The following is a 25,976-nucleotide window of genomic DNA, read 5'->3' on the forward strand; positions in this document are numbered from 1 at the left end:
TCTAGCTCTGAAAAAATATTTCGGCTTGTAGCAGTGTGTGGGACTTGTTCTATTAGTCTATCTATACTAACCTCCACCAGGTTGCAAATTCAATATAATTTTTTTCTGCATCTAGCTCTGAAAAAATATTTCGGCTTGTAGCAGTGTGTGGGACTTGTTCTATTAGTCCATCTATAGTAACCTCCAACAGGTTGCAAATTCAATATAATTTTTTTCGGCATCTAGCTCTGAAAAAATATTTCGGCTTGTAGCAGTGTGTGGGACTTGTTCTATTAGTCCATCTATACTAACCTCCACCAGGTTGCAAGTTCAATATAATTTTTTTCTGAATCTAGCTCTGAAAAAATATTTCGGCTTGAAGCAGTGTGTGGGACTTGTTCTATTAGTCCATCTATACTAACCTCCACCAGGTTGCAAATTCAATATAATTTTTTTCTGCATCTAGCTCTGAAAAAATATTTCGGCTTGTAGCAGTGTGTGGGACTTGTTCTATTAGTCCATCTATACTAACCTCCACCAGGTTTCAAATTCAATATAATTTTTATCTGCATCTAGCTCTGAAAAAATATTTCGGCTTGTAGCAGTGTGTGGGACTTGTTCTATTAGTCCATCTATACTAACCTCCACCAGGTTGCAAGTTCAATATAATTTTTTTCTGCATCTAGCTCTGAAAAAATATTTCGGCTTGAAGCAGTGTGTGGGACTTGTTCTATTAGTCCATCTATACTAACCTCCACCAGGTTGCAAATTCAATATAATTTTTTTCTGCATCTAGCTCTGAAAAAATATTTCGGCTTGTAGCAGTGTGTGGGACTTGTTCTATTAGTCCATCTATACTAACCTCCACCAGGTTTCAAATTCAATATAATTTTTATCTGCATCTAGCTCTGAAAAAATATTTCGGCTTGTAGCAGTGTGTGGGACTTGTTCTATTAGACCATGTATACTAACCTCCACCAGGTTGCAAATTCAAGATAATTTTTTTCTGCATCTAGCTCTGAAAAAATATTTGGGCTTCTAGCAGTGTGTGGGACTTTTTCTATTAGTCCATCTATGCTAACCTCCACCAGGTTGCAAATTCAATATAATTTTTTTCTGCATCTAGCTCTGAAAAAATATTTCGGCTTGTAGCAGTGTGTGGGACTTGTTCTATTAGTCCATCTAAACTAACCTCCACCAGGTTGCAAATTCAATATAATTTTTATCTGCATCTAACCCAGCCAATACTTTTGGGCTAATACCACAGTTTGGCCACTCAGCTCTGCTCGGTTCCCATCCATTGTTTTTTGTGCAAACAACTCCAGAGTTGTGAATTAGTTAACCACCAAAATGAGTGGAAAAAGGCCTGCTGCTGGTGGAAAGGGGAATAGGCGTGTTGGGAAGGGAAAAAAAGGTTGTGTCCGTGGGGTAGGTGTTAAAGCAACAGTAACATCTGCAGAAGAAAGACCATCTTCCAGCCAAACTAAGATGTCTACTTCTTTTAGCGGACAATGTGATAAGATCCCTTTCTTACGGCCACGCCAATCGCTACAAATTCCAGATGAGGCACAAAAACAGCAGGTGCTTCAACGGATATCAAGTGCTCCTTTAAGTGGGCTCTCCTCCACCTCAACTTCAACATCACAAATACTCCAGTCCTCAGAGGTGTCACCCAAATCGCACTTGCTTCCTCACAGCTCCCAAGTCTCCAGCTGCCCGTCTGAGTATGGGGTAGAACAGATGGTTGAGTCTGCAGAGCTGTTTACTCATACTATAGCCTGGGAATCAGAGGTCGGCTCCAGAGCTTCTGTGAATCCAGACGAGGAAATGATCTGCACTGATGCCCAGAATCTTTATGAGTCGGATCCAGGACCAGAAGCAGAAGTTTCTGACCATAATGTAGACCCTCGTTCCCAAACTGTAACTCCTGTTGGTGGAGACAATGAGGAAGACGATGATGAAACTCAAATACCTGATTGGAGCGACAACTTTAGTTTTTGTCAGGGCAGGAAGAGGTTGGCTCTGAGGACGACGGGTGTGATAACACACAGGGTGATGATGACAAGGTTGGAGATCCCACTTACTGTCAACCCACAGTCAGCCAAGAGATGAGGTCAGCAGAGGAGGTGGAGGAGGATGCTAGTGACGACGAGGTCAGGTTGCGCCTTCCTGGACAGAGACGTAGTACTGGAAGCACGTCAACAACTGCATGCTCAACACACAACTCTGCCTCTGACCACAAGTCGTGGTGGCTCTTCAGGTCGCATGGGTGCTAAGCCTTGCATAGCCTGGGCATTTTTTCAGATCGATAAAGATGACCCAACTCGTGTTATCTGTAACATTTGTCAGCAAAAGCTAAGTAGAGGTCAAAAAATACATAGTTTGAGTACTTCATGCATGAACCGGCACATGGATATGAAGCATAAGTTGCAGTGGGAAGCTCACTGTGCTACAATGTGGCCTAGCCGGCCGGGCCAACCACCGTCTGCCACATCTTGTGCATCCGCGGCCTCTTCATCCTCTGTGACTGGGGGGACAGCAGTCACACCTGTTTTGGGATGCAGACCTGCCACCTCTTTACCCGCAACAGCCAGCGTGATTGGCAGGTCATCATTTTCTTTGGAGGTGGAAACACCAGCAGGTGTTCAGCGCTGTCCGACATCGATAGCACCACCTTTGGATAAAGGCAACCTGACATGTCCGCCTGCATCTTCCTCACAGACCGGCAGTTTGCTGGGGACACCCTTCTCAACCCCGCCTAAGCACAACAGCCAGCCCTCGGTCCCTCAGATGTGGACAAGTAAAAGACCATTTCCTCCTAGCCATGAGAAAGCTAAGAGGTTGAATTTCACCATCTGCAAGCTCTTGGCTACAGAAATGCTGCCTTTCCGCCTGGTGGACACAGAGGATTTTCGAGACCTTATGTCCTTCGCAGTGCCCCAGTACCAGATGCCCAGTCGGCACTACTTCTCAAAGAAAGGTGTGCCTGCGCTCCACCAGCATGTCGCACACAACATCACCGCTTCTTTGAGAAACTCTGTGTGTGACAGGGTGCATTTCACCACAGACACTTGGACGAGTAGGCATGGACAGGGGAGTTACATGTCGCTGACTGGGCACTGGGTAACTATGGTGACAGGAGGACAAGGGGCTGCTGTCCAAGTCTTGCCGTCCCCACGAGTTGTGCATCAATCCTCTTTATCTCAAAGTTCCTCCACTGCTTCTGCCTCCTCAACCTCCTCTTGGTCCTCCACCTGCACCCAAAGCCTGTCTGGTCATGCCACAAGCTTTCTAATTGCGCAGAAGGGATCCTGCACACCTCCTTACTATGCTGGCTGCAGGGCTCAACGTCATCAGGCAGTTTTTACTTTGAAATGTCTGGGAAATGTGAGTCACACAGCTGAGCAGTTGTGGTCAGCTCTGGAGAACCAGTTTCATGAATGGTTGTCTCCACTGGACCTGAAACCAGGGAAGGCCGTGTGCGACAATGCTGCAAACCTCGGTGCGGCCCTTCGCCGGGACAATGTCACACACGTGCCTTGTATGGCTCACGTGTTGAACCTGGTTGTCCAGCAATTTTTAGCCCACTATCCCGGACTAGATGCCACTTCACCAGCTAAAATGTGATGTGCCTACCCGGTGGAATTCAACTCTGCACATGTTGCAGCGACTGTGGCAGCACCGACAAGCCCTGGTGCAATACGTTGTGACGTATAGCCTGGGCCAACGAGATCCAGAGGTGGAGCAAATCACGCTGGAGGAGTGGTCTCAGATCAGGGACCTATGCACCCTTCTGCACAGTTTTGAAATGGCGACGAAGATGTTTAGTGCTGACGATGCCATTATCAGCATGACTATTCCGGTGATTTACATGCTGGAGCACATGTTAAACAGAATTCGGAGTCAGGTGGTGGCACAAGAGGAGGTGGAGGAAGTAGAGGAGGAGGAGTTGTATGCGGAAGGGCTAACATCTGCAAGGTCCAGATGGTCTGCAGCACCAAGGTGGCAGGCATGTGAGGGTGGGGGAGATGGTTTTACCAGGGCGCATGGTAGCAGCCAAACCAGTGAGGAAGGTGCAGGAGCCCAGGAAGAAGTGGAGGATGAACTGATGGAAAACTCATCAGATAAGGGAGACCTTGATCACATTTCTGTTGTGCGAGGTTGGGGGGAGAGGACAGAGGAAGGAAGCATGATTGTTACCTCGCCACCAACACAACAGGGACTTGGTGCTCCTGGATGCGCAAGACACATGAGTGCCTTCTTGCTGCACTACCTGCAACATGACCCTCGAATTGTGAGAATTAGAAATAATCCTGATTACTGGGTTGCCACACTGTTAGATCCCCGGTACAAAAGTAAATTTGCAGAAATTATTCCTGCCATAGAAAGAGATTCACTCATGCAGGAGTATCAGCAGAGACTGTTGCAGAATCTTACATGTGCTTTTCCCCAAAACACTAGTGGTGCACGTAGTGAATCTCACAGTTCCAACTTGCCAACCGTGGGACCGTCGAGTGTTCAGCACTCAAACCGTAACAGAAACACAGTATCTGCTGGTAACATCAAGTTTGCGGAATCATTTCACCACTTTTTTAGCCCATCCTTTGCAAGGCTACAGGAGACAAGAAGTCTGACACATAGTCAACGCCTAGAGACGATGGTACAGGAGTATCTCCAAGTAAACACTGAAGCCATGACTGTGTCACTGGACCCTTGCTCTTTTTGGGCTTCCTATCTGGATAAATGGCCGGAGCTCGCCACTTACGCCTTGGAGATCTTGTCATGCCCCTGAGCCAGCGTTCTGTCTGAACGTGTGTTCAGCGCTGCTGGTGGTGTGCTGACAGATAAGCGCATGCAGCTCTCCACTGATAATGTAGACAGACTCACGTTCATAAAGATGAACAAATCATGGATCCAAAACTACTTTTCTACCCCTGTGTCATCCTGGGGAGAGTAAAAGCTTGATGATTTGTTAAAATCACCTCACCAACCATTTTAAGATTTCAAATTACTAATCATGTTTATCTGTATCTTGGCTGGAAAATAATTTGGGCCTTGTAGCAGTGTGCAGTACTGATTCTATTAGGCCATCTATACTAAACTCCACCAGATTTAAAATTACTAATCATGTTTATCTGTATCTTGGCTGGAAAATAATTTGGGCCTTGTAGCAGTGTGCAGTACTGATTCTATTAGGCCATCTATACTAAGCTCCACCAGCTTTCAAATTAATAATAATTTTTAGCTGCATCTAGCCCGGAAAATAATTTTGGGGCTCCTAGATGCGCAAGACACATGAGTGCCTTCTTGCTGCACTACCTGCAACATGACCCTCAGATTGTCAGAATTCGAAATAATCCTGACTACTGGGTTGCCACACTCTTAGATCCCCCACACTCTTCGATCAACCTTTTCATTTTAATAAAGAACAAAAAAATGTTCATTTTTGAAATTATAAGCATTAACAGGTTATTACAAACTGAAATCAAACAGTTTTCAACTCAAAACTTTATTCTAGGTGATGTTACATTTGAACATAGGACCCCTTGTTCGAAAGGAGCTTCTGAACTCTCTCGTCCATTGAATTTGTCAGGTTTTGGATGGTTTCTGCTTCAATTGTTTTGCATGAGGACAGAATACCCTCCCAGAGCTGTTGCTTAGATGTGAACTGCCTCCCGCCATCATAGACACTCCTTTTGATGATGCTCCAGAGGTTCTCAATGGGGTTGAGGTCAGGGGAGCATGGGGGTCACACCATAAGTTTGTCCCCTTTTATGCCCATATCAGCCAGAGATGCAGATGTGTTATGTGCATCATGAGACGGTGCATTATCATGCATGAAAATGATCTTGCTGCGGAATACACGGTTCTTCTTCTTGAACCATGGCAGGAAGTGCTGTTTGAGAAACTCCACATACATTATGGAGTTCATCTTTACCCCTTCAGGGATCCTAAAGGGGCCGACAATCTCTCTCCCCATGATTCCAGCCCAAAACATTACTCCACCTCCTCCTTGTTGGCGCCGTAGCCGTGTTTGCGTGGGGTGTCCATCAACCAGCCATCCTCCACTCCATCCATCTGGACCATCGAGCGTTGCACGGCACTCATCGGTGAACAAAACAGTTTTGAAGTCAGTCTTCATGTATTGTTTGGCCCACTGGAGCCATTTCTGCTTGTGTACAGTGGATAGAGGAGGTCGACAGGATGGCTTACGCACAGCTGCAAACCTCTGAAGGACCCTGAATCTTGTTATTCGGGGGACGTTGGAGGCAGCAGCAGCTTCAAAAACTTGTCTGCTGCTATGACAAGTCTTTTTTGCCGCTGCTGTTTTAACCTGACATAATTGCCTGTAGGAAAGAGTCCTCAATTTTCCCTTATCAGCACGCACACATGTGTACTGTGAATCAGCTACATACTTCTTGATTGTGCGATGATCAGGATGAAGTGTCTTGGCAATGTTGATTGTAGTCATGCCTTGACCTAAACACTCCACAATTTGTTGCTTCTCAGTAGCCGACACATCCTTTTTCTTTCCCATTTTGGCAGAAAATGTAGGCTGCTTAATAATGTGGGACAGCCTTCTTAAGTAGTCTTGCCTTTCATTGGACACACCTGCCAAACTAATTAGCACAGGTGTCTGCAATTGCTTACAGTGATATAAAGAGCCCTGACACACATCACCATCAATGAGTTTAACTGACAAACAAAAAAATTCTTACCTTATCACTCCTAAATACTTTTTGCATAATAATTTGGAACACAGTGTACATGTGATTTTGCACAAAACACCAGTGGTTCACGTAGTGAATCTTACAGTTCTAACTTGCCAACGTGGTCTGTATGAAATTGTTCAATAAAGGGCCCAAAATTAAGATAACATAGACGGGAGAGGTCTCTATGAATATGAATTCCTAAGTATTTGATACCCTGTGAGGGCCAGGCAAAGGGAAAGTTGAACTGGATGGAATCCTGTATGGATTTGGGGAGGGAGACATCAAGGGCCTCAGACTTTGCTGCATTGATTTTAAAATTTGACCATGCAACAAAGTGATCTATTTCAGTCATAACAGCAGGTATGGATATATATGATTGAGTGATATATACTAGGACATCATCAGGCACTTGTACTCGGTGCCTCCCACCTCATTCCACCTAATATTGGGGTTATGGCGATTTGATGAGAGCAGGTGCTCCGTCACTAGGATGTATAAGAGAGGGGACAGAGGACATCCCTGCCTTGTCCCATTGGTGATTATGAAAGGTGATGAAAATGTTCCATTTATCTTCAGCCTAGGTGACGTATTGCGATACAGGGCCGTGATTTTGGCTATAAAAGGGTCCCTTACACCTGTACTCCAAGCTTTTTAAGAGAATAATATATGGCGTGCCAGGAGACTCTATGGAATGCTTTCTCAGCATCCAACGAGAGTATCTAATTACAAATTTTTAACTGCATCTAGCCCAGGAAATACTTTGTGCCTAATAGCAGTGTCTGCTAATCAGCGGATTATCCCAGCTGTTAAGCAAGCTTCACCACCTGTAGTTTTGACACTTAATTTTTTCAAAGGAAATGCTTCGGGCCCCCAGGACACTCAGTGAAGAGCATCAGGAGGCACCCCAAGGCACAGGGGCTGGGACTGGCGGTAGGACGCCTTGCGGTGGATCGCCAAGCTCGATCCTTATAAAAGCTTTTTAAATGCAGCAGCTTTAGTGGACGCTACTGGAGCTGGAATTCCCGCAGCTGCTGGCATCAGACTTGCCCTCCAATAGATCCTTGTAAAAGGATTTAAAGTGTACTCATTCAAATTAGAGAGACAATTTAAATTAAAAAGCTTAGACCTGCCTCCACCACAGGGGGGCTCGCTTGACCCACCAGCGGACAGGCACCAGTATTGGGAGAGGGGGGCTGGCCGTCAGGGTCCACCGCAGCTCTGGCACAAACCCGGCGACACGGAGGTCGCACGGGCAGGAACGGACTGGCCGTGTCGGCTTCGCACTTTTTTGGTTTTAGAAGGGCATGGCATGCCTATATCTGTGTCTCCCCCTCCTTTTACTCCTCCACCTCTTTTCTTTTCGCATGACTATATGTACTTGTCACTTTTCCATGTGTTAGTTGTGTCTTCTGAGCAGTTTGTCAGCTTTTGGACACCTTTGAAGGTGTTTTCTATGTGTTTCTATGTGTTTTTGTTTGCCTGCCATTGGTTTTAACGGTGTTTGAAGGTGTTCGACGAACAGTTCGACGAACAGTTCGGCGAACATACGGGTGTTCGACGAACCGATCCGAACTCGAACACTACGGGGGTGGCTCAACACTATCAGTAAGGAACCCATACCTCCCAACTTTTGAACAACAGAAAGAGGGACTAAGGCAAACTTTGGCAATGCACCTGGCCACATCCCAATCCACGCCCATTTACAATTTCTTTCTACCATGGCAGAAAGGGGCAGAGGCAGTGAGACGCAAATCCAGGACTGTCTGCTTTATCCGGGACAGCTGGGACTAGAGATTAGCGGATTGATTCACGGGACTCCGGTCCAGCATGCAGGTCAGTGGTACCTGTCAGCTGAACTTGTGGCTGCCAGAACTTTCTCATCTTTATGTAGCTTCCCTATATGACATCTGTTTTTTTTGTGTCTGTACGGTTGTATTCACACTTTGCAGAAATACTGTGTTTTTTGTTTTCTGGAGGTGTCCGCAATAACAATCTTCTCTGATTATTGGATTTTTGCTGCATTGTTTTATGCCTTCTCTCCCTTTTTTGGTGCAGATGTGAAGACGTGTTTATCATATGTTTTTTATAGTACAGAAAAGCTTTCATTCTGCACTTAAAAAAGTAATTGCAGGTTTTACACATTTTTCTGTGCACAGTGGGCGCAGTTTTCATGAAATCACATCCACTTTGCTTGAACAGTTAAACATAGCAGAATTTCTGTGGAAAAACAGCTGCAGAAAATATGCAGCATTTACGCATGTGGACACGGTCTAAATGTCCAAGCAAAGTGGATGTGATTTCATGAAATCTCAGCTCTCGGTGAGTCTAAAGACACTGCTAAACTGTGCAGTTTTGTTGCTTTTTTCCTCTATAGGCTTCTATGTGGAGCTTGAAAAAAACGCAAGGAAAAAAAAAGCTGTTGAATTTTTGAGCGCTGAATCAAAGCTTTTCTGTACTATACAGGGGGAAAACACATAAAAGAAACACAGCAAACATGCAATAATCAGAGACGATTGTTATTGCGCTGTGTGGTGCGGACACCTGCAGAAAACGTGCAGGAAAAAAACACTGAATTTACACTACATGTGAACATGGCCTCAGCATTACATTTTTATTACGTTTTTATGGGTTTAATAGAGAAAAAATATCAATTATGACATTTTTTATGCCATTTACAGATCCCCATAAATAATTTGTTTGCTGTGTTGCGCGGATCGTTATGATTACAGGGACGCAAATATGTCCATCATATTTGCAGATTTGTGATGTTCATTATTTTTTAAAAAAAATTGAATTAAAAATTGCATTATTGTAATTGTTTTTCATAGGAAGAAAAAAATCTCTTTTATTCTCCCTCTAGAATACAGAGACATAGAAATACATTGCTATGTACAATGCATCAGTATAATCTGTCTGTGGAGTCAGGACCTGCAATACAGATCAAGTTCACAGAACTCTCCCAGTGACATCACCAGAGCCTGTGGCTCAATTTCTTTTGCTCCTGCCTGTAATGTTGACGGTCTTGGGTTTGAGTACTGGGGAGACTCATAAAAAAAGAAAAAAAATGACATTTTTGTAATTGCTATTTATTATTTTTAGTAGTTTTATATGAACAAAAAAAATTCGGACTTTTACTTTTTAGTATACAGGGAACAAAGAAATACACTGTTATGTACAATGCATCTATATGTATCTGTTTCTGAGTTCACTGCCTGCAATACATGTCAACATTACCAAATTCTTCTATTTTCATTATTATGGACTCATAGCTAGAGAACCTGCCTGCAAACATGAAAATGTAAGTTTGAGTCCTGGGGAGATGTGATCACAAGAGAAGGAGTAAATATTATAATTTAATTTCTGTCAGTGCAGAGAGATGCAGCCCCGCCTTCGAGGTGGAGGAGCAACCATGCGATGATGACGTCGAAGAGGGGTGAGTATTAGACTGAGCCCTCAAATTGGGACAGTCCCGCTGAATCCGGGACGGTTGGGAACTATGAGTAAAAGGGTGACCGCTTTGCATAATTGCTCTGACATTAGCTGGGCATAGCAAATTCAGGATCCATGAAGAAGTCAGTGAAAGCATGTCTTACCTGTGTAGCATAGTTGGATGGAGTGGCCCAAGTCCCAATACACACGGGGAACAACAAAGTCACCTTATGTCTCAACTTCCAGGTCTGGGTTCTTAAAACCATGAATATAGTTGTGGAGAACACAGGCAGCTTTGATGACCGGTCTACTGTTTCATCCTCCAACTTGATAGCACTGGCGAAAACCCTCCACTTATCACAATGATCCAAAAGATGCACTCCATGAAGCGTTGTGGGGCACAAGGTGTTGGTTAAATACTCTTTTCAAAGAATCTAATCCCCTATGTGGGTATGGACTCCGCTGATTGGGCAAAAGTGAGAAAGCTTTATTGTCTAACATGACATAAGGTCACATGCGTGGACCCAGGATTAGGTTTGAGAGGAGGAAGAGTCATCAGGTCTAACAGTACATTGCAACCAAATTCTGATGTAAATAGCTCCTTGGAGTCTCCAGTACTGCCATAGGCACCAACTTCAATAGCTACAAACTTGTATGTAGCATCAACAACGCCATTAGGACTACAGATAAATTACCTTTTGTGATTAAATAAATGTGATCCTGATCATGGCGCCTGCTGCACACATATGTGCTTACCATCAACATCACCTATACAGTTGGGGAAATTGGCCACAGAGTGAAAGCGAACTGTGACCTGCAACCACATCTATGAAATCTACGAGATCAGACTAGGCATCACAACCGACTGGCTACTCTGTACTATTTGAGAAATGGTGGACTTTCCCACATGAAACTGCATGTGGAGCTCGTAGTCAGGGGTCTGTAAAGGCAATTTGGAAAAAGACAAGTAATTGATATCAAATATACATCACTTTACACAAGAGAAGGAATAAAACAAAAATAAAAACTTACCTCAAAGTTAATAGATGCCTATGATCTGAAGAAATAGCTTGGCGCATGACTATGTCCTGCCATTGAAGGTGTTCATAAAGAGTGTGCACCAAATGATCAACTGTGGCCATGCGCATCCAAAGTCATAAAACTTCTTAGGAAAACTGTTATCATAATTGACACAAAAAACTTGTTACAATGTAAAAAATATACAACACAAATTAAATTATTTTTTTAAAACAACATCCTCGGATCACAGATGGCTCACAGATGCTTATATGTCCCTTGTCTGTGTGGAGGAAATTAATTGGGTGGAGTTAATACAACCGTTTGCGTCTATTTTCTTGGTCCTTTAAATAAAGACACAAAAGTTACACAACTCATAGTTTGAATGCTATAAACAATATGTAATAAAGAATAGAACAACTTAATTTAATGTGACAATGTGCAATAAGATTAATGATCAACCCAAACATGATCGGTATGTATCACTGCTGGACAAAATAAAGTTTTAAAAAATTGTAAAAATGTTTAAAAAAAAAATTACAAAATTAAGAACTAAAAAAAAATAAAAAATATTTTACCAATAAATACATGTATTAACGTAATAAAAAAAGCAAAGTACACATATTTGGCATCACCGTGATGGGAACAACCTGATCTATAAAACTATCACACTAGTTAACTCCTTCAGTGAAGACCGTAAAAAAATACAAAAAACAAGTGGCAAAAACAATGCTTTTTCATCATACTGGCGAATGTAAAGTGGAATAAAACAAGATCAAATAGTTGAGTATTGGTATAACTGAAGACAGCATTTTGTCTCACAAAAAACAAGCTACAATACAGCTCCATCAACATAGAAATAAAAAAAGCTATAGCTCTCAGAATACAGCGATGTAAAAACAATAATTTTTTCTAAACAATTGTTTTTATTGTGTAAAAGCAGCAAAACATAAAAAGAGTAGACATACTTGCTATTGCCGTGTCCAGAACGACCCGATCTACAGTACAGACCAAAAGTTTGGACACACCTTCTCATTTAAAGATTTTTCTGTATTTTCATGACTATGAAAATTGTACATTCACACTGAAGGCATCAAAACTATAAATTAACACATGTGGAATTATATACTTAACAAAAAAGTGTGAAACAACTGAATATATGTATTATATTCTAGGTTCTTCAAAGTAGCCACCTTTTGCTTTGATGACTGCTTTGCACACTCTTGGCATTCTCTTGATGAGCTTCAAGAGGTAGTCACCGGAAATGGTCTTTGAACAATCGGGGAAGGTTGACCAGGTGCTACTCCAGGACTGACCTCAGGTGGGTAGCAGTTGATTCCCAAGGGACAGGTGTAGGCATGGCTGATGTACAGGCAGGCGGGTACGTCTGGAAGCCAGGCAGGCGGGTATGGCTGGTAGACAGGCACGGATGGTAGACTGGGAGGTGGGCACAGTTGTAGACAGGCAGGTGGGCACAGCTAGTAGACAGGCAGGCGGGCACGACTGATAGAGACGCTGGCGGGGACGGCTGATTGACAGGCAAGTAAATGGAGGTACATGCACTGGGACCTGAGAACTGACAAAAAGTGTTTAAACAACAAACTTACAACGTTGCACAGGCACCTCCATGTTGCAGGAGGTGCCTTAAGTACTAGTGTCCTCCGGCCATTGGCATGGGACACTTTAGGATGGCGCGTGTGGCCCCTTTAAGAGGCGATGAGAGCGCTCACACGCACCCTATGCACATTGCCCAGTTATCTGTGATCTGTGCATGTACTCGGTGGTACGCGGCGGTAAGGGGGTCGGCGTCTCTGCAGGAGGAGACGGCTGGAGGCTGAGATGCCGGCGCTACAATTTGTTCATTCTGCCTCCCAAAGGTCACAGTAAGGCTTGGGTCAAATTCACGGTATGTGCCCACGTAGCGTTTTACAAGCGTATTTGATGCGGAATTTCCACAGTGGAAACGCTTGTAAAACGCTTGTTAATCCGCACCCCATGGTCCCCAATGCGAATCCGCAAGTTCTATGCCCATGCTGCCGATTTTTCCGCAGCGTTTTTGATGCGCACAAAAATCCGCAGCATGTCAATTAATTTTGCGTTTCCGCATGCGGAATTGCCTTTGCAATGCAATAAAAAATGCAAGGCAATTCCGCATGTCGAAAATGCGCGAAAAACGCGCTATAAACGCTTGCGAAATTCCGCATGCGTTTTTCTGGGAAAGGACATGCGGAAATGAAGCGCAAATTTTCCGCTTCAAATCCGCAACGTGGGCGCATAGCCTTATCCTGCGCTCTATGGTGAGCGCTGACACCAGGGTTTCCAGGTAAATCTATGAAATATGTGATTCGGACAGAACCCCCGATGAAACATTCCCTATGAGGTTGATGGATATGCTATGGACTCTGTCTGGCCTATGATCCGGTGTTGTCCGTCTTTTTAAGTGTGCATAAAAGCGCGGTCAGCCACAGTTTTGTGCACCTCTGAAAAGAAGGACACCGCTGAACAGAGGCCAGGTGGAGTCCAGAGTAACTCTGCTGCCTCATTATAGTGATTGGATCCATCGGGGTTTCATCTGAATTAAGTAATTTGGAGATTTAGATGGAAACCCCGATATAAGTGCTCAGCGTAGAGCGCAGGATAAATGTGATCCAAAATGTTATGTAAAATGTATCCAATAGAAGCTTAAACTCAATCCACAAAAAGTCTGTCATCTGTTAACGGAAATGTAGGGGCTTCCACTTTACTGGTAAAACAAAGGCAATGGAAAAGTGACATGGTTCCCAAAAGAAATCCAGCAAATTCTGAGCTCCTATATACAAATGACCCCCTACTTCTAAGCCACACAAAGTACTGTAGCAATGAAGGCCTGTGTAGCATCGGCGTCCCTGCCTCCTGCTAGGCAGGGACGCCGTTCCCCTCACCTCTCCGCTCCGTGCCCGGCGTCTTCCTCCCGCTCTGCTGGCAGCGCGCGCTGCTTCCCGGCCTCTGTGCTTAGGGCGCGCGGGCGCTCCCCCTCTCTTAAAGGGACCGTGTGCGCCGTCCTAAGGAGTCCCCGGCCAATGGCCGGAGGACCTCACCATATATAAGGCACCTCCTCCAAAATGGAGGTGCCGAGCAATGTTGTTGCAAAGCCTTTCAACTCTGCTTCAGCCCTCAGGTCCCGTTATCAGTTACCTGCCAGTCACCTGCCAGATTCCTGCTTGATACCTGCCTGATACCTGCCTGATATCTGCTTACCTGCTTGCTATCCTGTGGTCCGACAGTCTGCCTACCAGCACCTGCCAGTCTGTCTATGGATCAGTCCGCCTGCGGACCAGGAAGTACCTGCCAGATACCTGCTTGATACCTGCCTGCCTGTCCAGAGACTCTTACTTGCTCACCTGGGAGCGCTCACCTGCTACCTGCCTGCTAGCCTACCTGGAGGCTTAGCCGTCACTTGCTGTGACCACCTGCCTGTCCAGAGACTCTTACTCGCTCACCTGGGAGCGCTTACCTGCTACCTACCTGCTAGCCTACCTGGAGGCTTAGCCGTCACTCGCTGTGACCACCTGCCTGTCCAGAGACTCTTGCCCGCTCACCTGGGAGCGCTCACCTGCTACCTGCCTGCTAGCCTACCTGGAGGCTCTGCCGTCACTTGCCGTGACCACCTGCCTGTCCAGAGACTCTTGCCCGCTCACCTGGGAGCGCTCACCTGCTACCTGCCTGCTAGCCTATCTAGAGACTCTTCCCTGCTGTCACTTGCCGTGACCACCTGCCCATCTAGAGACTCTTTCCCTGCTGTCACTTGCCGTGACCACCTGCCCGTCTAGAGACTCTTACCCCGCTGTCACTTGCCGTGACCATCCGCCTGTCAAGAGACTGTCCCCGTCACTTGCCGTGACTTCCTGCCCCTTGTACCCAGAGACTGTCCCTGTCACTTGCTGTGACTACCTGCCCGCCTTCCCTGGGAGCCACCCGCTTCCTTACAAGGACTGCCCCTTTGTATAGTTGCTCAGAGGTTCCACCTCCCAGACCCGTTACAGCCTGCTTAATTTACGGGGTGCGAGTCTCCAGAAGCATGAGCTGGGCACAATGTATGGGCACTACAATGTATGTATGTAGTACAATGTACTGGGCACTACAAATTATTGGGCACTACAACCTACTGGGCACTAAAATGGCAGATTTACAATTTTCACTCAATGAGATCTATTGCTGTTTGTTTCTGGAAAACATTCATGGAGTCAAAATCATCAGATAAATCGTAGATAAATTCCCAGAGGAGTATAATTTCTAAAATGGGGTTAATTGAGGGGTGATTCTACTGTTCTGGAACTTAGGGGCTCTGTATGTGGATTTCACATACTATTGTAGAAAAATCTGTGCTCCAAGAGTCAAAATAGCACTCCTTCCCTCCCAAGTAATCTGCATTATAATATGGCGCTCCTTGCCTTTTGGGCATTGTACTGTGCCTGAAAAGTCATTTTTGACCACATATAAGGTATTTGCATACACAGGAGAAATTGAGCAACAAATTGTACCATTCCTTTTAGCCTGTTTACCCTTGTGAAAATTAAAAAGTTGGGGCTAAAGCAACATGTTTGTAGGAAAAATATGATAAATACATGAACTCCAAAATTGCTGCATTCCATTAAAGTCTGCGTTCAAAAAGGTTGCTCCTTCCTTTCGGAGCTCAGCAGTGTGCCCAAACAGTAGTTTCCCACCACACATGGGGTATTGGTGTGTTGAGGAAAAATTGCACAACAAATTTTGGGGTCCATTTTCTCCTGCTACCCTTGTGAAAATGAACAATTTGGGGCTAAAGCAACATTTTTGTGGGAAAAATGTATTTTTCCATTTTCACAGGTCAATGTTATAAAATTCTGTGAAGCACCTGTGGTTTCAAGGGGCTCACAACACATCTAGATACATTCATTGAGGGGTGTAGTTCACAAAATGTTGTCACTTGTGGGGGGTTTCCACGGTTTGGTGCTCCTTCACTTCTGAGCCCTGCCGTGTACCTGAACAGTAATTTTCCACCACATATGGGCTATCAGCATACTCAGTAGAAATTACAGAACTAATTTTGATGTCCATTTTCTCCTGTTACCCTTGTGAAAATTAAAAATTTGGGGTTAAAGCAACATTATTGTGGGAAAATCTTAATTCTCATTTGACAACTCAACGTTATCAAATTCTGTGAAGCACTTGTGGATTCAAGGTACTCTCCACAGGTCTAGATAAATTCCTTAAGGGCTGTGGTTTCCAAAATGGGGTCACTTGTGGAGAGTTTCCACTTTTTAGGCACATCATTGGTTTTGTAAATTTTGTTGGAAAAATTAGAAATTGTTGATAAACTTTTAATCCTTCTAACTTCGTAAAAAAAAATATATTTTTTTAAAATGATGCTGAATTGTTAATGTGAAGTAAACATGTGATACATTTTATTTATTAACTATTTTGTGTGGTTTAACTATATGGTTTAAGGGTACAAAATGTAAAAATTTGAAAATGGCTACATTTTTTTTTTTTTGTTCAAATTTTTGATATTTACATGAATAAACGCAAATCAAATCAACCTAAATTTACCACTAATATCAAGTAAAACATGTCACGAAAAAACAATCTCAGTATCATTCGGATATGTTAAAGCATTCTGAGTTATTATCTCATAAAGTGACACTTATCAGAATAGAAAAAATTGGCCTGGTAAGGAAGGTGAAAACAGGGTTTGGGGTGAAGCGGCTAAGCAACAGCAAAAAAAAAAAAGCTGTGTTAGGGTGGGGCGTTAGTGCCCAGCCTCCAGAGGATGGGAACATAAAAATCGCAGTGAAAATCTAAAAAAAAATCATGGCAAAAGATAGCAGCAGATTTTTTCACTTCAGGAACTGTTGCAAAGAAGAAAGGAAAAACAATCCAAAATTGAAAATAACTAGAAAACATTGTTGATTCTGGTGGTGGTTTCCTGTAGGAAAAATCGACATTGTTTATGACGCACCCCCTGGGCCATGTTCAGGGGATACCCGGAGCCGGATCTGGATAGGGGTAGTAGTCCTTGTGGCGGTGACCCGGTCCGTGCCCAGGGTGTCAAACTAAGTGGCAGTCTATGGCAGTAGATGTTAAATTGATCGACTACGCCACCCGTTGAATGCAGCTATGGAGCTGCCGCTGCAGGACAGTCCGCTGAGGCCGGTGATATGGTTGTGCAGCGTAGATGGTATAACCCCCAACGGGAGGGGTATGGCCTCAGGGCAGCAGACGTGAATGATGGAGGTAGTGATGGTGCAGTAAGAAGAGTCAGAGTCAGGAGATGCAGTTTCAGGGTTTTTACTCACGAGTGTTCTCTCAGTCACTCAGTCCTTGAGTGACCACCCGAGCCGTGCTGCGTCCACCAGGTCCTGGACTCGGCTAACCCCCAGGCAGTTCTGGAGCGTGGTCCTGAGCTCCCTTCTCCCTCTCTGTCTCTGGCCATTCCCACCAGGGATCCACCTTTGGCCGGCTCCCTCGGGTCTCTTAGTGGTCAAACCTCCTCTGGGTTCCCTGACCCTATGCTTGGTGTGCCTTTCTGGTGGATTTGGTGAGGGTCGTGGCAAATCTTGACCACGACCTCCGGTTCCTGGCTGAGGATATGTGGCCTACACCAGTTCGGGTTCCGGTACCCGTGTCCGCCAACCCTTCACCCTTTTTGGTCTGATTCTGGGTTCTTAGGGTTCCCTCTGGTCTTCCACTCTGGGCCTTTCTTTCTCCTCTCTCCTCTGCAGGCTTGGCTCTGGAGCTGGGCCCAGCCGGAGCCACAGCTCCCTGTCAGCCCTCCTGGCTGAGCTCCTCTGCTCTGCTCCTCCTCAGACTGACTGACCCTGTCCTAAGATGGTGCCCACCTTATATACTCCCTCTATGTGTGAGCCCAGGTGACTAGCACCCAATGAGCTCCTAGCTTTACCCAGAGTACTCCCCCTATCTGCCCCTACACTACTGGGATGTTCCACCCCCCTCCCACTCCAGCCAGGGACAGACGCTGTCGTACCTGCACATATACTTGGTGGGAGTACCGTAGTTCTGTCCCCCGGAAATGGGATGTATGTAGTGCATGCAGCCTACTGAGCTCAGTCCCACACTCCATCCTTACCCGGGAGTGGAATACCACACCTCTGGTTTGAGGTGCAATACCCCTGTAGCAGCCGAGCCCTCAGGGTGCTACATTCCCCCCTGGCAAATCACAGCACGTCCTCGGGCTGTAAAAGAATAAAATATCCAAAAACATACAATTTTTTTTTCAAAACATCCATAACCATATAAAACATTAAACATTATCAGATTTAAACAAGATAAACTTTTTCTTTCATATAAAACTCTTTCATAATAATGTTCTTTGAGTTACTGGCCACTGGGCGCTTGTGACCAGGTAGAAGTGCAACAGTCAGTTCAAGAACAACAGTTTCCTATAAAACCAGTAGGGGGCGCCTTAGAAAGCGCAACTATATACAAGGGGAGGTGGCCGCTCTCAGTCCTCGGCCAGTGGGGAAAAGGAATGGCTGTTCACAGTCCTCAGCCTGTTAAGGGATAGGGACACACGGGTAACAGTTCGCTGGTCCCAACGGGGACTATATTTTAACTAGCAGCAGTACTTATAACAGTTCTCATACCCCGACGGGTAACTATATACAGTTCTTTTTTACCGTACTCTAATAACGGCGTCCTCCTGATGCTTCCTCCCTGTATTCTTCAGACCCGTCCGGGTCCTCTTGCTCCTCCTGACACCTCAGCTCTTCCTCTGTCAACCGGTGTACATGAAGGGCATAGGGTCCTTTGGCACATTGGTGCCGGGTAAAGGTGACCTCGTCACCCAGGTATAGGTCACGACCTCTGTGTCCCTCCGGCAGGTGGGACTCGACATCTCTGCGGGTCACGAAGACGTCGCCAGGGGTGTGGTGATCCCGGATGAAGCCCCAACCGTGCTGCAGTTGGAATTTGATTACAGTCCCGGTGGCACGGGGACCGTGAGCTGCACGGGGGTTCCGTCGGGTCCGGCTCTTCTGCTCTGCACTCTTCACTTGCAGCCGCTCCTCGCGGACCCGCCTCTCTCGCCGTTCCCGGTCGAAAACCTCTAACTGCTGCCGGCAGCACTCTGCACGCTCCGCTGCAGCCGCCCGGGTCTCTTGAGTGAACCCGATGAGGTCTCCTCCAGTGGGGTCCCACGCAAACTGCGCTTCCTCCAGCGAGAGTGGGGTGATCTTGGCGGGCGCCGGAGCCGGGATCAGGGGCTCATCCAGGGGCCTTTCCTTCCGGAGTCGGGGATGGTAGTACTCCGGAGGCCACTCAAAAGGCTGCCCATCCGGGCAAATATGCTGGGTTACCAAGTCTTCACCCAGGTGCGGCACTGTGGAGGTTGAGGGCGCGGTGGTGGCAGCGGCACCCGGGATCACTAGGCCTTGCGACCAGGCTTGGGGTACCCTGAAGGTAAAGGGCACCGTGAAGACGGCGGCGCCCGGGGGTACTTGACTTTGCGACCAGGCCGGTGGCTCAGTAGAGGGCGCTGTTGGTACTGCGGCGCCCGGGGGCACTCGGCCCTGCGACCAGGCCGGTGGCGTCTCCTGCTTGGCCGCGCTCAGGGTTGAGGCGCGTGACGTCACAAGGGGCGTGGTCGCGGCTCCTGCTTGGGGCCTAGTCTGGAGCGGTAGCGGTGCGGCAACGGGCACGATCGGTGGGATTTCGGGCTCTGCGACGGGGAGCGGGGGTAGGCTTACGGTGGCTGGGCTTGGGGTAGTGACGTCCCCTTTACTTGCCTCCGTCTCTTCAGCTCCCTCTGCGGCGTCGTCTCCGGCCTCCGTCCCTTCTGCATCCTCTTCAGGGGCAGGCGTGCTCCTCGTTGCGGGTGGTGTGCTCCGCTGGCGGGTTCCAGCCTGCTGGGCCATCTCCCTGCTCCATTCCGTCAGCGTTTCTCGCTGCACCTGGGCCATCCTCCGTGCGAGGCCCTCCAGCGCGGTCTGTGCACGCTCCCGGTCTCGGGGGAGCTGTGCCAGGATCTCCACCAGGTCTTGTGGAGTGGTGGCTTGCATCAGGCTCCTGACCACAGGGTCGGTGCTGCCTGCCTCTCCCTCCATCTCCGGGTACGGCTTCTCCAGACTCCTCCAGGCTGCACCCATCTTCTCTGTTTTGTTCTGTATCCACCCCCATTGAGGGCGGTCCTGGGGCAACTTGGTGATTGTCAGTTCCAGGGGCAGACCCCCCACGCTGATGGACATCTCAATCATTGCAGTCTCTGCTGGTGGGGGCGGTCTTCGTTTTTGGCGCCATTCTTGGTCCTGGCCCACGATGGGAGGTGGCCTCTTGCCACCCTCTGGCACGCCCATAATGGCGTCCGCTCTGCCAGGGCGGGAAATCTTCCCAGATGGCGGGAAAAAGCTGCAGATGGCGGGCAACCGGCGGGAAACGACCCGCGATGGCGTCCGATGGCGGGGACCCTCCGGAATTGGCGGGAGACTTCTTTTTACGGTACAAATAAACTTTTCTTCAGGCACGCAGTACCCGGTGGTTGCGGGCACGTTATCCTGCCGACTACGCCAAAGTTGACGCACCCCCTGGGCCATGTTCAGGGGATACCCGGAGCCGGATCTGGATAGGGGTAGTAGTCCTTGTGGCGGTGACCCGGTCCGTGCCCAGGGTGTCAAACTAAGTGGCAGTCTATGGCAGTAGATGTTAAATTGATCGACTACGCCACCCGTTGAATGCAGCTATGGAGCTGCCGCTGCAGGACAGTCCGCTGAGGCCGGTGATATGGTTGTGCAGCGTAGATGGTATAACCCCCAACGGGAGGGGTATGGCCTCAGGGCAGCAGACGTGAATGATGGAGGTAGTGATGGTGCAGTAAGAAGAGTCAGAGTCAGGAGATGCAGTTTCAGGGTTTTTACTCACGAGTGTTCTCTCAGTCACTCTGGCCTTGAGTGACCACCCGAGCCGTGCTGCGTCCACCAGGTCCTGGACTCGGCTAACCCCCAGGCAGTTCTGGAGCGTGGTCCTGAGCTCCCTTCTCCCTCTCTGTCTCTGGCCATTCCCACCAGGGATCCACCTTTGGCCGGCTCCCTCGGGTCTCTTAGTGGTCAAACCTCCTCTGGGTTCCCTGACCCTATGCTTGGTGTGCCTTTCTGGTGGATTTGGTGAGGGTCGTGGCAAATCTTGACCACGACCTCCGGTTCCTGGCTGAGGATAAGTGGCCTCCACCAGTTCGGGTTCCGGTACCCGTGTCCGCCAACCCTTCACCCTTTTTGGTCTGATTCTGGGTTCTTAGGGTTCCCTCTGGTCTTCCACTCTGGGCCTTTCTTTCTCCTCTCTCCTCTGCAGGCTTGGCTCTGGAGCTGGGCCCAGCCGGAGCCACAGCTCCCTGTCAGCCCTCCTGGCTGAGCTCCTCTGCTCTGCTCCTCCTCAGACTGACTGACCCTGTCCTAAGATGGTGCCCACCTTATATACTCCCTCTATGTGTGAGCCCAGGTTACTAGCACCCAATGAGCTCCTAGCTTTACCCAGAGTACTCCCCCTATCTGCCCCTACACTACTGGGATGTTCCACCCCCCTCCCACTCCAGCCAGGGACAGACGCTGTCGTACCTGCACATATACTTGGTGGGAGTACCGTAGTTCTGTCCCCCGGAAATGGGATGTATGTAGTGCATGCAGCCTACTGAGCTCAGTCCCACACTCCATCCTTACCCGGGAGTGGAATACCACACCTCTGGTTTGAGGTGCAATACCCCTGTAGCAGCCGAGCCCTCAGGGTGCTACATTTACACTTACTAGAAAATGACACATGTGCACATAGCCTAAGTGTCGTGATGAGTCAGAAATCTGTCTTGGAGGTTCATGGTGAGCTGTATTTCTAGTATAATAGATCTTTCTGCTGTGCTGCTTCTCCAAAACAGCACTTCAGAAAATATCTCAAAATTGCAACTTGAACATTTATCATGTTAAGTAAGTACGTTGTAAGGAATGCTTTGAACATACAGTGTGACTGTAAACTCCCCCGGGCCTGGGATTAATAGTTTCTCTTGTTTCCCTTTTGGACCTATTTCTTTCTTTCCGGAAATGACTATATGTTGTTGTGTAACTTGAGTAAATATTCTGTAGGCAACTAAAGCTGCAAACTGTGACCTGTTATAAATGCAATGGTCCTTTGCCAAAGATGTATGACAAATGGCTAAACAGGCTTATAGACAGTTTCTCCAAGCACAGTAATAAATTAATCTTTTTTTTTTTTTTTTTTTACATATAACAGTATATCCCTAATATGCTCTGCAGGGCCGGCTCCAGCTTTTTGTGGGCCCTTTAACACATACCACAATTCATGATGCACAGATACCGCAGAAGAAATATATAAATAGTAAAATGCTAAAGATTTCACTTCTTACATTACATGAGTGATATCTATTGTAAATTCCACAATAGCTCAGAAACCAGCAAATCGCTCCACACAGTGTACTGGCCCCCATAAAATGCTCCATACGGAATGACGCGCCCCCTGGGCCTGTGCTGCTGCTGCTGTGCAGGGGGAATACCCGGAGCCGGATCGCTGGGAGTTGTAGTTCTCCGTGGCGGTGACCCGGTCCATGCCCAGGGTGGTCAAACCAGTGGCAGTCTAAATGTTGTAATAAGTGTCCGACTACGCCACCCGTGGATTGCGGTCAGTGGGGACCGCCGCTGCGCTGCCGACCGCTGAGGCTGATGTTGGTTGCGCAGCCGAGTATGGGATAACTCCCCACGGGAGGAGTATTGCCTCAGGGCAGCTAATGTGAGAGATGATGGGAGTGATGGTGTGAGGGTCCCAGTACTAATGGTGCTGGTGCGGCAAGGAATCACAGAGACGTGTGGTGCAGTTCAGGGTCTTTACTGATGGTACAAGGCAGACCCTCCCGGGAGTACTGGCTAGTATAAGGGGCCTGGTCAGTCTGCGAGCAAGCAGGAGTTCCCCTGGCCAGGTGGAGTTGTAGGCCTCCCCGTTTATCTGCACTCTTCCTGGCTACCTTGCTGTCAGCGGTTACAAGTAGCCCACGTCCCTGAGTATACCGTGTGGTGCTCACCCGTATGGCTGGTGACTTGGGGCCTTCTGTTAGCCTCCGCTCCTGGATGGCGGCGCTGGTCCCTTCTCTGTGACTGAGCCTCCGGGCTTCTATGGCCAGAGGACCTGGAATCCCCTTCCGGCTGGTTTCTGCTGCTGGGTGTATATCAGTCCCCACAGCCTCGGACTCCTGTGTCCGGCTTTAGTATCTTCGTCCAGGGCGAACTCTGCTCAGCTCCAGCCCCTGGACTTCTGCTACTGCTCCTGCAGAGCTCCTGTTCTAGCTTTCCCTGTGTCTGGAACTGTCTGCAGCTCCACTCTGACTCTGACTGCTCTAATCCCGTCCCAGACCCAGTTTAAAAGGGCAGATTCCTCCCCTCCCAGGTCTGGGCGGACCGTGTTGCATGTTTAGGGATCCTGACCAGAGAAACCTCCCACTTGCTCTCAGACATAATATCTCTATTACTGTGGCAACCAGACCCCTGGGGTGTCACATTCCCCCCTAGTAAATTTTAGTACTCCGGGACTAAACACATTTTTAAAGAAACATAAATACAAGGTATAACAATAACAAGACAACATATTTACAAGAAGCTTTAGTCTGTAGAGGTCACGGCGTTTCCGTGACCGGGTGTCCATATCACCCAAGGTGAAGTTTATGAAACAAAGGGGGTGTCCATGTCACCCAACAAGGCGAAGTCTTGGCACAGAATAGGGGACCTGTCCAAAGCAAACCCCTTGCGTTGTCCTTGGGCGTGGCTGCAAGGGTAGACTAACTACTTTGGGCCGCAAGGAGGCCGCGCCAGACAGGTTTTCTCTTCCGCGGCCGTCTTCACAAGAGGCACCAAGGTGCAACTATCTACAAAACTGTTCCGGTTATCCAGTGTCCATAACCTGTTAGTCCAAATAAATCTGCAGGGTAACTGAGAAACATAATTAGTAACAGGCAACAAACATAAACCATAAACATTTTTCAATAAACAGTCAACTTTACAGTGCATTGGTTTAGATTCTCCAGCGAGCGGGCATCTGACCTCTAGTGACTCTAGTGGACCTACGGAGCTCACTAACTGGTTCTGCACTACAGGGTGTAGGAGGTGTTATGGGCAAGCTGGGCAGCTTTCTGCGCACTCTTTGGCTCACTAGGGGCATGGCAGGCTCACTACTAGCAGAGGGTTGATCCTCCTGTACTGCTGGTGTGGACTCTTCTGCCTCTTGGGCCGGCTGCTCTTCCAGCTCTACCGGTTCCTCTGTAGGCACTTGCGGGGCTGGCTGGAGAAAGGTGAGGACGGGTACCACGACAGCGCCGTTTACTTGTGTCCAAGACCGGGGGAAGTCTCCGAGTACGGTACTGATCATTTCTTCCCTTTCCTCTGCGGGTTGAGGGTTTTCTTGATCTTCTTCAGGGCTTTGCAGCTGCTCGGGACACTTCTTCAGGTGGTCTCTGGAGACAATGGCTGTGGTTTCTCCTCCATCCTTACTGATTACGCAGATTTTTGGGTTCTCATGGCTTGATGGCAGTACGGTGTACGGGTCCTTCTCCCACTGGTCGTCCAACTTGTGGAGCCGCCTCTTCCTCTTCAAGACCTGCTCTCCAGGTACCAGGGGAACAGCGGGAGCATACTGGTTATAAGCCTTCTCTTCCCTTTCTCTAGCTTGAGACAGACTTCGCTCGACGCTCTCCTGTACTTTCCGATACTGCTGCTGCCGTTCTGTATCCCAGTCTGCCTCTGGCGAGGTGTCCTCAGGCGTCAGGACTCCCATATCCAGGTCAATAGGCAGCTTACCAGGTCTTGCTCTCATTAGGTAAGCCGGGGTACAGTTGGTGGAACCTACAGGGATGTGGTTATACAGGTCCACCAGATCGGGCAGTTTCTCAGGCCACAGACTGCGTTCTTCCAGGGGCAATGTTTTTAGCAGATCTATCACCACCTGGTTCATCTTCTCACAGAGTCCATTGGTTTGAGGGTGATAGGGCGTTGTTCTTATCTTCTTGCAGCCATACAGGTTGCAGAACTCCTGGAAGACCTCCGCTTCAAAGGCTGGTCCTTGGTCTGTCAGCACTTGGTCCGGGTACCCGTGTGGACGGCAGAAGTGCTGCTGGAAGGCTCTAGCTGCTGTTTGAGCCGTTAAGTCCTTGACCGGGACCACCACCAGGAACCGGGAGTAATGATCTACGATGGTGAGGGCGTAGACATATCCAGATCTGCTTGGAGCCAGTTTCACATGGTCCAGGGCTACCAGTTCCAGTGGCTGTCTGGTGATGATGGGCTGCAGGGGAGTCTTCTGGCTGGCACGGTCTTTTCTTCTCAGGTGGCACGGGCCACAGTCTCTGCACCACCTCTCGATGGCTCCTCTCATGCCTACCCAGTAGAACCGTTCACGCAACAAGAACTCCAGCTTCTTCCATCCGAAGTGTCCTGCTCCGTTGTGGTATGCCTCCAGAACCATAGCCGCGTCTCGTCTTGGGACCACTACCTGCCAGGTCAACTCATGTGTTCGAGAGTTAACCATTCTCCAGCACAGTTTCTCCCTGTAGAGGAACAGCTTACTTTTCTCCTTCCACAGTTGCTTGGTCTCCTCCGGAGCGTCTGGGTCAAGACAGGCATCGGCTTGGGTCAGCATTTCCCTCACCAAATGGACTGCGGGATCACTGTCTTGCGTCTCCGCCCAGTTGTAGTGGGGCAAGGGATTGAACGTCACGGAGCGCCTGTCCTTCACACGGTGGGAATACAGGGTAATCCCATGACGGTGGAACGCAGGGAGCTCAACTTCTTCCAGATCTTCTGGATCTTCCCCTACGTCCGGTAAGTT

The sequence above is a fragment of the Phyllobates terribilis genome, unplaced genomic scaffold, assembly GCF_046119375.1.
Source record: "Phyllobates terribilis strain yellow unplaced genomic scaffold, ASM4611937v1 Scaffold_1__5_contigs__length_1240528914, whole genome shotgun sequence".
NCBI classification, from domain to species: Eukaryota; Metazoa; Chordata; class Amphibia; order Anura; family Dendrobatidae; genus Phyllobates; species Phyllobates terribilis.